The following is a 15,000-nucleotide window of genomic DNA, read 5'->3' on the forward strand; positions in this document are numbered from 1 at the left end:
TACCACCCCCCACACACACACGCACACACACACACACTAATAATAACACACACATTATCTTTTATTTTACCTTCATCTTTATTCCACACTGCCAGTACTCTGAAGATGAAGGCACTGAAGGTGGCAGCAAAGAAACCCTCCAGTAGTTCCGCACCGCAAAGAAGGTGGAAGTTACCTCAATACTGAACAGGACACCTGTACCACACACACACACACACACAAAGTGTCATAAAAACATACCATTATTCTCTCAAATGGATAGACACAGCACTTGCAAGGATATTCAAATGTACATGCTTGGCCACAGACACACACACACACACACTCACTGGCGGGTGCAGCAAAACAGCAGCCCACTCCAAATCAAGCAAGCAGGCGGCAGCAAGCATCTCGATGTTCCGTGACTCATTCTGTACAACACACACACACACACACACACACAGACAAGACAGAAGGCACTAATTCAGACACACACACACCTGAGTAACACGGAAGGCCTACATCCTGGTTTCCCTCTACCTGTAGCTCCCTGCTCTGAGCAGTTTCCAACATATCTTGATTCTCCTATCAAATCAAACAATGTTCACATATCTGATCTTCCTATCAAATCAAACGCACAGTTGACAAACAGAAGGTAAAGGAGTTGAAAGGAGCCTTTAAAACGATACAAAAGCTTATTTAGCTGTCATGGTCGAGATCAGCTATACGTAATATAAATCCTAAAATGCATACAAAGCTTATTTAGCTGTCATGGGTCAAGATCAGCTATACAGCATGTAATATAAAGCCTTAAAACGATACAGTTTATTTAGCCGGGCCATGGGTCGAGATCAGCTATACCACTTAGTGCTGTCAAACGATTAAAACCAACCAATCGACCAAATATAACTGAATCGCGGATTACACGCATGCAAAAGTGCGACGCTGGTGCGGAAGAGTTGTATTGAAAGAATGAAATTCAATGCGCCAGTCTATGAATAAACAAAGCAGAGCGCACGCACTCATGTCGCATCGGTGTCCACAGCAATTTGAAACACCATTCAGCAGACTGGGAGTTCAGAACTGGCGCTATGTTTATTGTACGACCTACTCTTGGTCGGGTTCGTAGCACAAACAAGTGTGGTGCAGCATGCCTTTACGTAGCCTACTAAAGGCGATCATCATAGGCTACATTTAATCTGCATCACTTCCATTTTAGCGGAAAACAAGTTAACATACATATATATCACTGATTCTAATGGGAAAGACAGATAGCCTAATTACACCTTGATGTTACATCTAGTTATTAATTTGCAGGCCATTCAATAATTTTTACTAACACGGCAGTTATAAAGAATTATGTGTATGTAACCTACCACCATGTCGAACGATGTAGGCAACATTACAAACTCCATTCACATCGCATCAGCTACGAACTTACCATATCCCATGTAAAACGGTTAGTTTGCTAGCTAGCTAACTGTGGAACTTCAGTATAACAGGTATGTAGCCAATTATCTCTACCTTAGTTGTAGGAAAAAGGCTAATGCTCATATTACAAGTGATAGAATGAATGTGTGACTTATGTGTTGGATGTTATGACCAGTAAGTTGTAGTTACTTTAAAAAGTAGTGTTTACCGTTACTCATTTTCATTTCCAAAAAGTAACCCTGCTACTTTACTTAGTTACCTTCTATGGAGAGTAACTTATTACGCTAATTCGTTACTTTTATAAGTTTTATGTTGTTCTCACTTTTGGCAGAACCCAATATCTGTTCCTAAAATGTGTAGGCCTACATAAAGTTCTTCTACTTCATGGAGGACATAACAGCTATTTCTTTTGTGCTATTTATTAAAAAATGCCAAACAGAGCACTTGACAAGAAAAACACAGGGCTTATACTTCAACACCATATTAAGGGTGAATGAAAGGGACAGTCAGGAAACTACACACTGATAAGGAGAAGGCTGTGGAAGCGTCAGCTGATTAGTGGGTTTGACGACTGGAGGTTTGAAAATGGGAAACAGGTGACTGATTGAAGTGATGCTGCGTTTCCCATTATGTGAGTTTCTGTGTCTACGTAACCCAGCGTGCCCATGACCTCTCAGACCTTTTTAGGATTTTTCTTGTTTGGACATTCTCCTTTGGTGGACTACGTGCAGAAGACAGAACTCTTTGACTTGAAGGACCTGGAGCTTGGGCTGGCCACTCGCTGGAGCTTGGGCTGGCCACTACTCGCTGGAGCCCATTGGCCACTCGCTGGGAGTAGGATTGGAGCTATTTTGGAGTAAGGGGATTGGGTTATTTGGGAGTAAGGATTGGGTTATCCCCGGTCGTTCTTGGCGATGGCAAGCTACGCTCCTGGCCTTCTCATTAGTCGGACCCACAGTTCATCCACACTGACCTAGCTTTCAACTTCACGCTATTACTATACACTGCAGGGCAAGTTTAACGCGTTACAATTCAGGTCCTAGCTAGCAGGTAGTTACTTTAGAATCCTAGACAATGTAGCAGGTAAGTGAGCTAGCTTTGTAACCTTTTGTTTGTTTTGGTTTGTCAGAGATGGCCTTGGCAGTTTTAGTCTTTGTCGGGTGGAATTGGACTTGGCGTGTTGGTAACAACCACCACTATGAAACAATATCAAATAAAACAAACAAAAAAAAAACAAATCTGACTAAAATCCTATGACCCGCCACGCTTCATACGGCGGCGCCATAATGAATATTAAAAGCCTCGGTTCATCTTGGGGCATATAGGTGAGCACAAAATATATGAGGGCTTATTTTATAGCCTTATACTCTTTCATTAAACAGGCGCTCCTCCGAAATTTGGTGCAAAGCTAGTGCAAATCGTATCACATACACTGGTTATGACATGTAAAGTTAAGCTTGCCGAACTTAGTTATAGTCAGCCAAAGGCAGTTTGACTGTGCCTACATTCGTGAGCTTGCTCCTTGTTAGTAGGGCTACACAGATAACTCTTACAGTAACCTTATTTTTGTGCCTTTTTATTCGCTTGTTTCGAGATTTAGTAAGTATAACCTTTTCGCCCCCCACTTCTATGCAGCATAGGTTTCCATTATCCAAACAGCTCCCCTTTCCCCTGAAAGGGGGCGTGTACATGCAGCACAGTCTAGCTAGATCCAGTGTGGTGTTGTAGTTCTTAACGTTACTAGTTGTTGCAACAGCTTGGAAAAAACTACAAAGTTTGTTACACCAAAAGAACGTTAATCTCGAAATAAAAAATTGACGCCAATTTAAAATAGGTTTACGTTAACGCCATTAATAACGCGTTTAACTGACAGCACTAATACAAATATAAAGCCTTAAAACGAAGCTTATTTAGCCGTCATGGGTCGAGATCAGCTATCTGAATATAAAGCCTTAAACGACAATGAGAAGCTTATTTAGCGTCATGGGTCGAGATCAGTTATCTATTTAGCTGTCATGGGTCGAGATCAGCTATACAAATATAAATCCTTAAAATGCATACAAAGCTTATTTAGCCGTCATGGGTCGAGATCAGCTATATAGTACGAATATAAAGCCTTAAAATGCATACAAAGCTTATTTAGCCGTCATGGGTCGAGATCAGCTACTACTAATGTAAAGCATGTTCATTTTGTCAAAGTAGCACTGGGAGGAAAAGCAGGTTGGCGAGCCTTGGCAGACATAAAGCACATGTGGAAACGCATCGACATGCATCAGTGCACTCTGGGATAGGAAGCCTCATCCTCCTACATGCAGCAGTGCACTCTGGGAAATCCTCCTCCTACATGCAGCAGTGCACTCTGGGAAAGGAAGCTTCATCCTCCTACATGCAGCAGTGCACTCTGGGAAAGGAATCCTCATTCTCCTACATGTAGCAGTGCACTCTGGGAAAGGAATCCTCATTCTCCTACATGCAGCAGTGCAATCTGGGAAAGGAAGCCTCATCCTCCTACATGCAGCAGTGCACTCTGGGAAAGGAAGCCTCATCCTCCTACATGCAGCAGCGTACTCTATGAGCTCCTACCTGTCTGACAAATAAACTGTGCTCCTTAGAACGCATGAATATCAGATAGAGACAAGAGCAGTGAGGACATCCACACACACACACACACACACACACATACCTTTGAGAGAGAGAATGTGTGTGTGTGTGTGTCTGTGTGTGTGTGTGTGTGTGTGTGTGTGTGTAGAGTTCTGCAGTAACAGAATGCAGTTCTCATCAGTATTCTACACCACAGATTAGGGCTATCCAGATGAGAGGAAGAGAGAGAGAGAGAGAGAGAAAGCGAGAGAGAGAAAGCAAGAGAGAGAGAGAGAAAGCGAGAGAGAGAGAGAGAGAGAGAGAGAGAGAGAGAGAGAGAGAGAGAGAAAAGCGAGAGAGAGAGAGAGAGAGAGAGAGAGGGGGACTCTAAGGTTGAGGGTTTAAAACGGTTGTTATATCAGTCTTCCCCAACAGTCTCCACTCCATTTTCTTCATCTCTCCCTCTCTCACTCTCTATCCCTCTCTCCCTCACTGAGTACAGTTACAGCCAGTGGGCTTGATAAGCAGTTTTTGTTCATGAACAGCTCTCTCTCTCTCTCCCCTCAACTCTCTCCCCTCAGCTTATGCCTCTGTGTTAAAAGCGTGGAGATTATCTAGAGGTTCACAACTGGACACATTTTGTTTCTAATACACTTGTGAGAATCCAAAGGGGCTCAGGTTAGTGATGTTGTAGTGAACTCTGGGGTGAGTGGGTTCAGTTAGGGATGCTGTAGTAGATAGATAGATAGATAGATAGATAGATAGATACTTTATTGATCCCCTGGGGAAATTCAAGATAGTGAACTCTGGGGTGAGTGGGTTTGGTGATGTTAGGTGAACTGTGTGACCTTTCCAAGGGGTTAGCATCAGAGCCAGGGGGCTTCAGGTCACTTGTAGTCAGTGGGTAGCTGGAGAGCCTGAAAGCACCACACACACACACACACACACACCTGCACACACACAGATATATATACACCTACAGATACACACACACACACACACACACACACACACAAACACACACAGACACACACACACACACACATACACATACCTCATAGATTCCTCCGAAGAGAGACATAAACTTGCTGAGAAGAGCTGCACAAAGTGACGCAATATGTACAAATGGCCCCTTCAAGATAAACACACACACACACACACACAGAAAGAGAGAATAAAAACTGTTTAGACTTTATAAAAGCATTTTGCACTGATGACATTGATGATATCAATGAAAAAACTGCAAGCAGCAATGAGGGGGCCAAGCAGACAAGCTGGAGTTGCCATGGCAACTCAATGCTGTTACATCAGACATATGGCCATAAGCAGTCAAAGCAAGTGTCATGTCTAGCAACCAAAGATTGCCCGAGATATACGGTCACTTCCTGTTTGGCGGCTTCGCCACCGATTTTGATTTTTTTTATATGGCTTTAAAAAGCAAGACATATACAAAGATTAGTCTGAAGATCATCTGTGCCAAGTTCTGTGACAAATGGACAAAATCTGTGACCTGTGAAAATGTTTTCACGTTTCGGACAAAATCCAGGACGGAGGCCAGATCAATTATATTGACATCACAGGTTGGCATGTGTCGGCCTAAGGACCACCCACAGCATTAACAGACACCCCTAGTAAGTATAAGCCAATTGCAGCGCCCCCTAAAGGTCAAAGGTCACCAAATGTATTGTGTGTCCTCCTAATCGGGTCTTGAGTCCATGCACTGAGTTTGTTTTTTGATACATGAAAGGGTTGCTGAGATATGAGCTCACTTCCTGTTTGGCGGCTTCACCGCCGATTTCGATTGACTGTTGAGGTTGAACGGTTTTAGATATGGCTACAAAAAGCACAACATTTGGAAGGCTTGGTCTAAAGATCATTTGTGTCAGATTTCATGATTGGACAAAATTTGTGCCCTTGAAAATGTTTTAGTGTTTTTGATGGATTGCAATATGGTCAAAGGTCACCAAATTTCTTGAGCCTTATCCCAATGGGGTCTGAAGTCCATGGACTAAGTTTGGTTTTGATACATAAAAAGGTTGCTGAGATATAAGATCACTTCCTGTTGCTGAGATATAAGCTCACTTCCTCTTTGCCATTGATTTTGATGTGTTTTGATGGCTGTGATGTGCAAACCCTTATATGCAATGGGATAACTTTTGTGAGGTTTGGTCTTAAGATCAAGTGTGTCAAGTTTGGTGTCGATCGGACAAAATGTGTGACCTGTGAAAAATTTGTTTCACTTTTGATAAAAAAAGGTGAAAAAAACATCCTGGCGGAACTTCACTTAGTCCAAGGATTCTAAATCAGGTCAATGGGCTAAAAGTTACATGCGTGAACGCATGTCCAACTTTGACCTGTTGGTGGCGCCAGAGCGTTTGAGGTGCTGACATGAAACTTGGTGAAATGAATCATGGGACTGTCCCCAATCAGTGTGCCAAATTTCAACTTTTTACCAGACGGTTCTATGGGCTGCCATAGATTCCCATGGCGGAAGTGTAATAATAGGAATGCATAGAAACACAATGGGTGCCTAATTAGTGAAACACACACAGCACTCAGTGTACACACAGTGAAGTGAAGCACATACTAATCCCGGCGCAGTGAGCTGCCTGCATCAACAGCGGCGCTCGGGGAGCAGTGAGGGGTTAGGTGCCTTGCTCAAGTGCACTTCAGCCGTGCCTACTGGTCGGGGTTCAAACCGGCAACCCTCTGATTACAGGTCCGAAGTGATAACCAGTAGGCCACGGCTGCGTGCTGCGCGTGTGTGTGTGTGTGTGTGTGTGTGTGTGTGTGTGTGTGTGTGTGTGTGTGTGTGTGTGTGTGTGTGTGTGTGTGTGTGTGTGTGTGTGTGTGTGTGTGTGTGTGTGTGTGTGTGTGTGTGTGTGTGTGTGTGTACCTCCTTCCCCAGAGGCATACCACTGCCCAGTGCACAGGTGAGGCCGATGACTTTGGCCACAAAGGTCTTGAGGGTCAGATACTCCTTCAACACCACCCCCCTCAGAATGGTCTTCATCTCTGGGATACCCGACCCTGGAAACCACATGCAAGGGCTTAGTGTGTGTGTGTGTGTATGTGTGTATGTATGTGTTAGTGTTGTCACGATACCAAAATGAATGTTTTGATACCGATACCAAGTCAAAAATTTCGATACTTCTTTGATACTTTCTAAAAAATGTGTTTGATTTGGGGGCCCCCACCACCTTGACGTCATCAGTAATATTGGTAACACTTTATAATAACTACACACAATTCTTCATTTATTAAGCCTTTGTTACTTATTAGTTAATGGTTTGTTCATCATTAGTAATTTTTAATTTATCATCAGTAAAGCATTTGTTCACACAGTTAAAAATAGTTTGTTCATAGTAAATAAGCCTATATCTAAAAGTATGTTTATACATTATTGTTAATACTTAATAAATGATGCAATAATATATTTTTGATTAAGTAACATTTCCGTTATTTGATCGTTGTGAAGTGGTTGTTTCATTACTTCATCATGTACTTACAAACATATTTTATGGATAAGCTTATTTACTACAAATGCTTTACTGATGATAAATCATGTATGAACAAGAAATTACTAATGATGAACAAACCATTAACTAATAAGTAACAAAGGCTTAATAAATTATGAATTGTGTGTAGTTATTATAAAGTGTTACCGTAATATTGAATATACTGTAGTGTGATCATTCACACCAGTGGCCATCCTAGATTCTGCTTGACTCTCTCCACACACACACAGAAATGTTTCTATTTCATATTTTGAAATTCATATAAAGTGTATTTAGTTAATGATGTATATGTTATAATCTGCATAATTACTAGTAGCTAAACATATTTAGTAATTTGAATACTTCGTATTGAGTTTTAAACTATTACACTTAGGCATATCTTTAATGTGGTGTGTAGGTCTAATTGAGTGCACATTGATGATGTGTAGGTGTAATTGAGTGCCTGTCACTTTAAGAAATACTTGAGCGTAATTAGCCTTCAGTCTCACTGTTTTAGGCTAGTGAATAAAAGTTGCGGATAGTGCATAAGGATAGTATGTGGATGCAATTCATTATGTTTCCTATGTCATTAGATAAAACACATCTTTCTGGGTTCACAGAAGAGATTGTCCTGCAATGTTCATTCATGAGTTTAGTGAGCACTACTGACAGACGTGACCTGAGCTAGCAGGATAGTTAGCAAGGACCTCTCTCCAGATGTTTGCCATAGTTGCGTAGCCTATTTCTAAATTACATTACCCAAATAGTAGGCCTAAATGACCTAAATCCCACAGCCTGGGTAAGATAGCAACACAAACTTCAAGTGAGTAAATCAACTTGATATTAGTCTATTATTATGTGTTACCATAGCATCAGTTAAACTAGCAGCCATGTCTCGCTGTTTAAGGTGTGTGAGGAGAAAAGACACACAGCCACCGGCTAGAGGAAGAGGCACCAAAAGCCTGGCATACACGCATATTACTTCAAAAGAACACGGTCATTTTTAAAAGTATCGATACTAATAAAATTAGGTATCGTGACGTTTTTAATTGCAGGGTATTGCGATACTTTTGTAGTATCGGTGCACTGTGCAACACTAATGGAGTGTGTGTGTGTGTGTGTGTGTGTACTGCTGGGCGGTATGACCAAAAATGTACATCACGGTATTTTTCAAAATTTCCATGCATAATCAGATGTTCACAGCATTTTCTACAAGTTGGGAGAGGAATTGCTGCAGTACATTGAGTAAGGATGGTCTATTTTACTGTCATGATGTAGAATTCCTCACTGACTAGTGGTAATGCAGTTGTGCATGGCCCTAGAAAATGATGCTGTTTACAAAGAGCCACTCATGATTCTAATGAAGAATCTAATCAGAATGCAAAGACAATTGCAGTCAAAATACAGAACTTTTTTGTGCAAATTTCACAAACATTTTGTATAAAACCAATACAAAAAGTAGTGCAACTTGCAATAATTATACTTTTTTGAAAATTATACAATTTAAAATAAAACCTCTCTGCTAATATGCTTACTCTGTCAAATAGGCCCATCAGAAACATGCCTTATTGTTATTGTGTGGCTTACATGACGTTAGTGGTAGGCTAACGTTAACTTCATGTGGATGTGGATGTCTTGTTAGCCTGCCATGAGCTTCGGTTCAGTTCGCTAGGCAAAACATTAACAAAGTTCATTTTGGTTCACTGATGACAGTCAGGATCATTTCTAACTAGCCAGCTAGTATTGCTCAGTGCATGTCTATAACATGCTTTACTTGCTACCTGGATAATTTCAGCAAATATTCTTAAGGTGAGATGAATGATAAGAACATTAAACTTCACTGTGTTCGGTGGGTTGCTAACTAACATCACCTACTAGCCAGCTAGTTACAGCTGTTAAACAATCTCAATAGAATTTTCGTGACGATAAATCCCTTTCAATGCAGTAGCCTATCCCTAAACGTTTTTTCTTAACTAAAGAAACAATTTAAGGTATTCTGTGCAACACCCTTAAATAAACCCCCTACCTGTCAGACACCAAACAGGACGAGGACCACAAAAGCGTCACGTTCAAAAGTTTATTTAAGGGTTGGGGGTTAAGGGGGTTCCGGGGGGGGTACAGGAGTTCCAAGAGTCTGCGTGTGTGTGTTCCCCCAGTAGCCGAACAGCGATGGCAGGAGCTGGATGATCCGGGAAGTCCTGGGGGAAACACACACCCAACAGCAATTGAACCGAAGCAGCAGTACAGTCAAGGACTAGGCGGTATTCGTAGAAGAGGGACGGAAGGCAGGTCAAGATTACCGGGGCTGGAGAACACAGAAGTAGTCGAGCGGGTCCGGGATCACAGGCAAAGAGTCAGAGGCGTTTTCCAAAACAGGCAGGTAACTGGCGCTGGTTGCAGACGATCTGACAAGTGTGGACTGAAAAGCAAGGCTTTATATACAGGGCATGATGAGTGGTGAATGCAGCGCAGCTGGTAGGTAACGAGGGTGAGGCAGAGCAGAGCAGAGCAGGAACAGGTGGAGGTCAGACTTCAATCAGCGTGTGTTACCAGGCAGAGAGAGAATGACAGAACCCCCCTAAGGGGCGGGCCCCAGAAGTCCCCAAGAGTGACACCACGCCGGGAGGGGCGGAGGGGAGCCGGTGGAGGGCTAGAATTCCCCTCGAGCGGGTCAGTGAACATCCTCATCCTCGGAGGGAGCTGGAGGGTCGTGGACAGAAGACGGGGACAGGTACCGAGACAGGGGTCAGGCACAGGACAGGAAGCCGGGCGGGCAGGGCGGTTAGGGACCCCTCTGGGGCGGCCCCTACGGATTGCAGGTTGATCAGGATGCAGGCGGTGGAAGTCGGCGATGAGTGTCCGTCCACAATCCGACTGGCTGGCACCCAGGTTCTCTCCTCAGGTCCATAGCCCTCCCAGTCGGCCGAGATACTGGAGGCCCCTACCTCGCCCGTCTGGACCCGAAGCAGGGGTCGAACGGTGTACACCAGCCCACCGGCATCCCAGCGAGGAGGAGGAGGAGGAGAGCCGCAGGGGACCAGCGGGCTTTCATCGCGTCGGCTTGACTTTGAAACATGGAAAGTAGGGTGCACCCTCATGGAGGTTGGCAACTGGAGCCGGACTGCGGTTGGGCTGATGACCCTCTGGATAGGGAACGGGCCGAGGAATCAGGTGCCAGTTTACGATTCCACCCAAGATGGGAGATCCTTGGCTGACAGCCACACCTTCTGGCCAACACGGTGGCGGTGCGGGCGATCTTCGGGCGGTTAGCCCCAGTGGCATAGCTGACAGCTGACTTGAGCAGCGTGGCACGAGCTTGACCAGGTCACGGCAACGGCGGGCATAGGCGAGGGCAGACGGGCAGGACACATCTCCTTCCTGGCTGGGGAACAGGGGGGGCTGGTAGCCATACACACACTGGAAAGGTGACATACCAGTGGCAGAGCAGGTGAGGGAGTTGTGAGCATACTCTATCCACATCAGTTGTTGTGCCCAAGCCTGGGGTTTCGAGAAACCATGCACCGCGCCTTCTCCAGCTCCTGGTTTGCCCGCCGGATTGACCATTGGACTGGGGGTGGAACCCAGAGGTGAGACTCACTGTGGCCCCTAGAAGGCGGCAGAACTTCCAGAATGTAGAGGTGAATTGCAGGCCTGGGTCAGAGACAACATCCCTGGGCAGCCCGTGTAGGCGGAAGACATGATCAAGAACAGCCTGGACAGTCTCTCTGGCAGATGGCAGTTTAGGGAGGGGAATGAAGTGTGCCATCTTGCTGAACCGGTCAACCACAGTGAGAATGACCCGTCATCCCACCTGATGGTGGGAGGCCAGTTACAAAGTCCAAGGAGACATGGGACCAGGGTCGGTGTGGGCACAGGCAAGGGCTGGAGTAAACCAGCCCGGGGGCGAGTGGAGGACTTGTTCTGATTGCAGGTGGGGGCAGGCACTACGAGATTCTCGGACATCCCTTCTCAAAGAAGACCACCAGAAGCTGGGCAAGGCGATGGAAGGTCTTGGGCGAGCCCGGTGGCAGGCAAGGCGGGGAGTTGTGTCCCCACTGTATGACCCGGGACCTCAAATTCTCTGGGACAAAGAGGCGACCGTCTGGGCATGCACTGGGACTGGGATGGTCCGCGGAGGGCCTCTTGAATTTCCTCCTCGATATCCCAGGTCAGGGCAGCTACGACTTCCAGGATCGGGCAGAATTGATGCAGGTTCCTGGGAAGGCGTCATCCTTATGAAACTGACAGGAGAGAGCGTCCGGCTTGTGTTCCGAGAACCTGGGCGTATGACAGGTGAAGTTGAATCTGGTGAAAAACAAGGCCCAGCGGGACTGTCTGGGGGTTAAGACGTTTGGCATTGCGGATGTATTCGAGGTTTTGTGATCGGTCCAGACCAGGAACGGAACTGTGGACCCTCCAGCCAGTGACGCCACTCCTCAGGGCAAGCTTGACAGCCAACAGCTCACGGTTTCCAACATCATAATTGCGCTCTGCAGGTGAAAGCCGGCGAGAAAAAATGCACAGGGGTGCAACTCGTTGTCCTCCTCTGCCCATTGAGAGAGTATGGCCCCGACTCCCCACGTCTGAGGCATCCACCTCGACAACGAACTGCCGGTCTGAATCCGGCATCTGGAGGATGGGGGCAGTGGTGAACCGGCCTTGAGGGTATGAAAGGCTGTGTTGGCCTCTGGGGTCCAGAAAAGGGGTGTTTGATGCTGGTCAGAGCTGTGAGGGGAGCGGCGACGAGCTGTAGTTCGGATGAATTTCGGTAGAAATTGGCAAAACCGAGGAATTGCTGCAACTTCTTCCTATTCCCGGAACTGGCCAGGAGGTAACTGCCAAAACCTTTGCGGGTCCATCTGGATATTGCCTTCAGTGACGATGTATCCCAGGAATGACACAGTCTGAGCATGGAACTTCGCATTTCTCCGGCTTTGACATAGAGAGAGTTCTCCAGGAGCCGTCAAAGAACCAGCTGGACATGACGGGTGTGTTAGGACAGAGTTCTGGAGAAAATTAAGATGTCGTCCAGGTACACGAGGCAATTTATTCAGCATGTCCCCGCAGCACATCATTCACCAGCGCCTGGAATACCGCTGGGTCGTTGAGGCCAAATGGCATTACCAGGTACTCATAATGGCGGTGTGGGTGTTGAATGCAGTCTTCCACTCATCACCCCCTTACTCGCACTAGGTGGTAAGCATTTCTAAGGTCCAGTTTGGTGAAAATAGTGGATCCCTGGAACAACTCAAAAGCAGAGTAGTAAAGGCAGAGGGTACCGGTTCTTCACTGTGACATCATTCAGACCTCGATAATCAATGCAGGGGCTAAGAGAACCATCTTTCTTTCCCACAAAGAAGAACCCGCACCAGCAGGAGAGGAAGACGGGCGATGAGTCCAGCTGCCAGGGAGTCCCTGATGTAATCCTCCATAGTTTTTCTTTCAGGAGGGGATAGTGAGTAGAGGTGACCTTTGGGTAGAGCAGTCCCAGGGAGGAGATCAATGGCACAGTCGCACGGACGGTGTGTGGGGGCAGAGATGTGGCTTTGGTCTTGTTGAACACCTCTCGAGGCCATGGTAACATTCAGGGACATTAGAAATGTCGGGGGCAGTGCTGGGGGTACTGAGCCGGGGCAGCGGCAGCACGCAAACAGGTCAGGGTGGCAGGCATTTCCCCACTCTTTCACAGGTTCCGGAGGCCCAATCCAGGTGAGGATTGTGGAGACGGAGCCAAGGGTAGCCCAGGATTAGGGGTTGGCCTGGAGAGCTGAGCAGGTGGGAAGGCGGATGGTCTCGGGTGGTTTCCTGACACCATCATTGAGATGGGGGCTGTGATGCTGGTAACTGTGCCAATTCGCGGACCGCCCAGGGCCCGGCTGGAACAGGAGTGGACAAGCGATGGCTTTCCGGCCCAGCTGACAAGCAAGTCCTGTGTCAATAATGTTTGCTTCTGCCCAGAGTCCACCAGGGCTGCCAGGGTGTGGGTGGAATCAGACAGGTGAAGACAGACTTGGATGAGGGTTTACGGCTGATGGAGGGGCTGAATGTTCATTGAGCTCATCCGATTCCTCCTACATCTGGTGAGCTCCGGCTTTTGCTGGACAGGTGGCTTACTCGATGACCATCACCACCACAGTACAGGCACAAGTTGGAGGTGATGCGTCGGCTGGCGCCTCTGCAGGGGTTAGGGGCGGCCGATCTCCATCGGTTCAGACTGGTCCGGCTGGCTAGATGGTGTGGCAGGTGCGACAGAAGGGCAGTTGGGACACTCCGTGTGCTGGTGGATGGACTCTGGCCCTCGCTCACGACGGCGGGCCTGGATCCCGCGGTCGATGCGACAGCCAGAGCAATGGCTTCATCAAGAGTGGGGGTTGATCATGGGAAACCAGCTCGTCCTGTCCGCCAGGCTGTGGAGGAAGGCATCCACCAATGCTTCCATGTTCCAGGAGCTCCGACTTGCCACAGTTCGAAGTCAATGGAGTAATCCCCCGCAGTCCTTCTGCCTTGGCGAGAATACTCATCAGGATCCGAGATGCCTCGGCTGTTGTGGATTCCAAATCGAATACCTTGAGCATCTCCCCTCTGCGAATAATAGGTTGAAGGTTGCACATGCTGGGGTCTGGCGCGAACTCCGCCGTTCCCAGAGTCGAGGCGGCCCGCCAGGTGAGTGATCACGCGTAACCGACCCTCGCCCCTTCAGTGGCAAAAAGTCCTGGGTTGCAGGGTAAACTGACACGCAGCTCGCCAGGAACGCCTGCATTGGGTTGGGTCGCTGAACCGAACCGCCTGGATTGCCGATCCTGGGTTCTGGGGTCTCGCAGCCACGGCAGCAGTGACTGGGCAGGAGACTCGGGTGCTGGGCCGGTGAGCAGGCTGGCTGGGGCTGGGCGGTGGGAGCAGCAGAGGAGAAAGGTTGGTGAGAAGTTGAATGATCATTGCAAGTTGTTGCTGTTGTTGCTGGAACTGCTGACGCTGTTGGTAAAATGGCTTGAAGTAGGGAGGCAATGTCAGCAGTGTTATGGTTTACCTCTCTGTCTCTTCCAGGCGTTGCATGGCCCGGTGGGTGGTTCTGGTTAAATCGGTTTCCATGCTGGTTCGACCCGTGCGGCTGGGTCCATGTTTGGTCAGATCGTATTGTCAGACACCAAACAGGACGAGGACCACAAAAAGCATCACGCTCAAAAGTTTATTTAAGGGTTGGGGGTTAAGGGGTTCCGGGGGTACGGAGTTCAAGAGTCTGCGTGTGTGTTCCCCCAGTAGCCGAACAGCGATGGCAGGAGCTGGATGATCCGGGAAGTCCTGGGGAAACACACACCCAACAGCAATTGAACCGGCAGCAGTACAGTCATGACTAGGCGGTATTCGTGAAAGAGGGACGGAAGGCAGGTCAAGATTACCGGGCTGGAGAACACAGAAGTAGTCGGCCGGGTCCGGGATCACAGGCAAAGAGTCAGAGGCGCTTCCAAAACAGGCAGGTAACTGGCTGGTTGCAGATTTCCATCTGACAAGTGTG

The 15,000-nt window shown here is 47.1% G+C and overlaps 1 pseudogene; it reads right to left on the reverse strand.

Annotated features, from left to right (window-relative positions):
* LOC125307949 overlaps nucleotides 1–15,000 on the reverse strand; it is a 35,276-nt pseudogene that overhangs the window by 631 nt on the left and 19,645 nt on the right.

This window comes from Alosa alosa, chromosome 15, assembly GCF_017589495.1.
Source record: "Alosa alosa isolate M-15738 ecotype Scorff River chromosome 15, AALO_Geno_1.1, whole genome shotgun sequence".
In the NCBI taxonomy this organism is placed as follows: Eukaryota; Metazoa; Chordata; class Actinopteri; order Clupeiformes; family Clupeidae; genus Alosa; species Alosa alosa.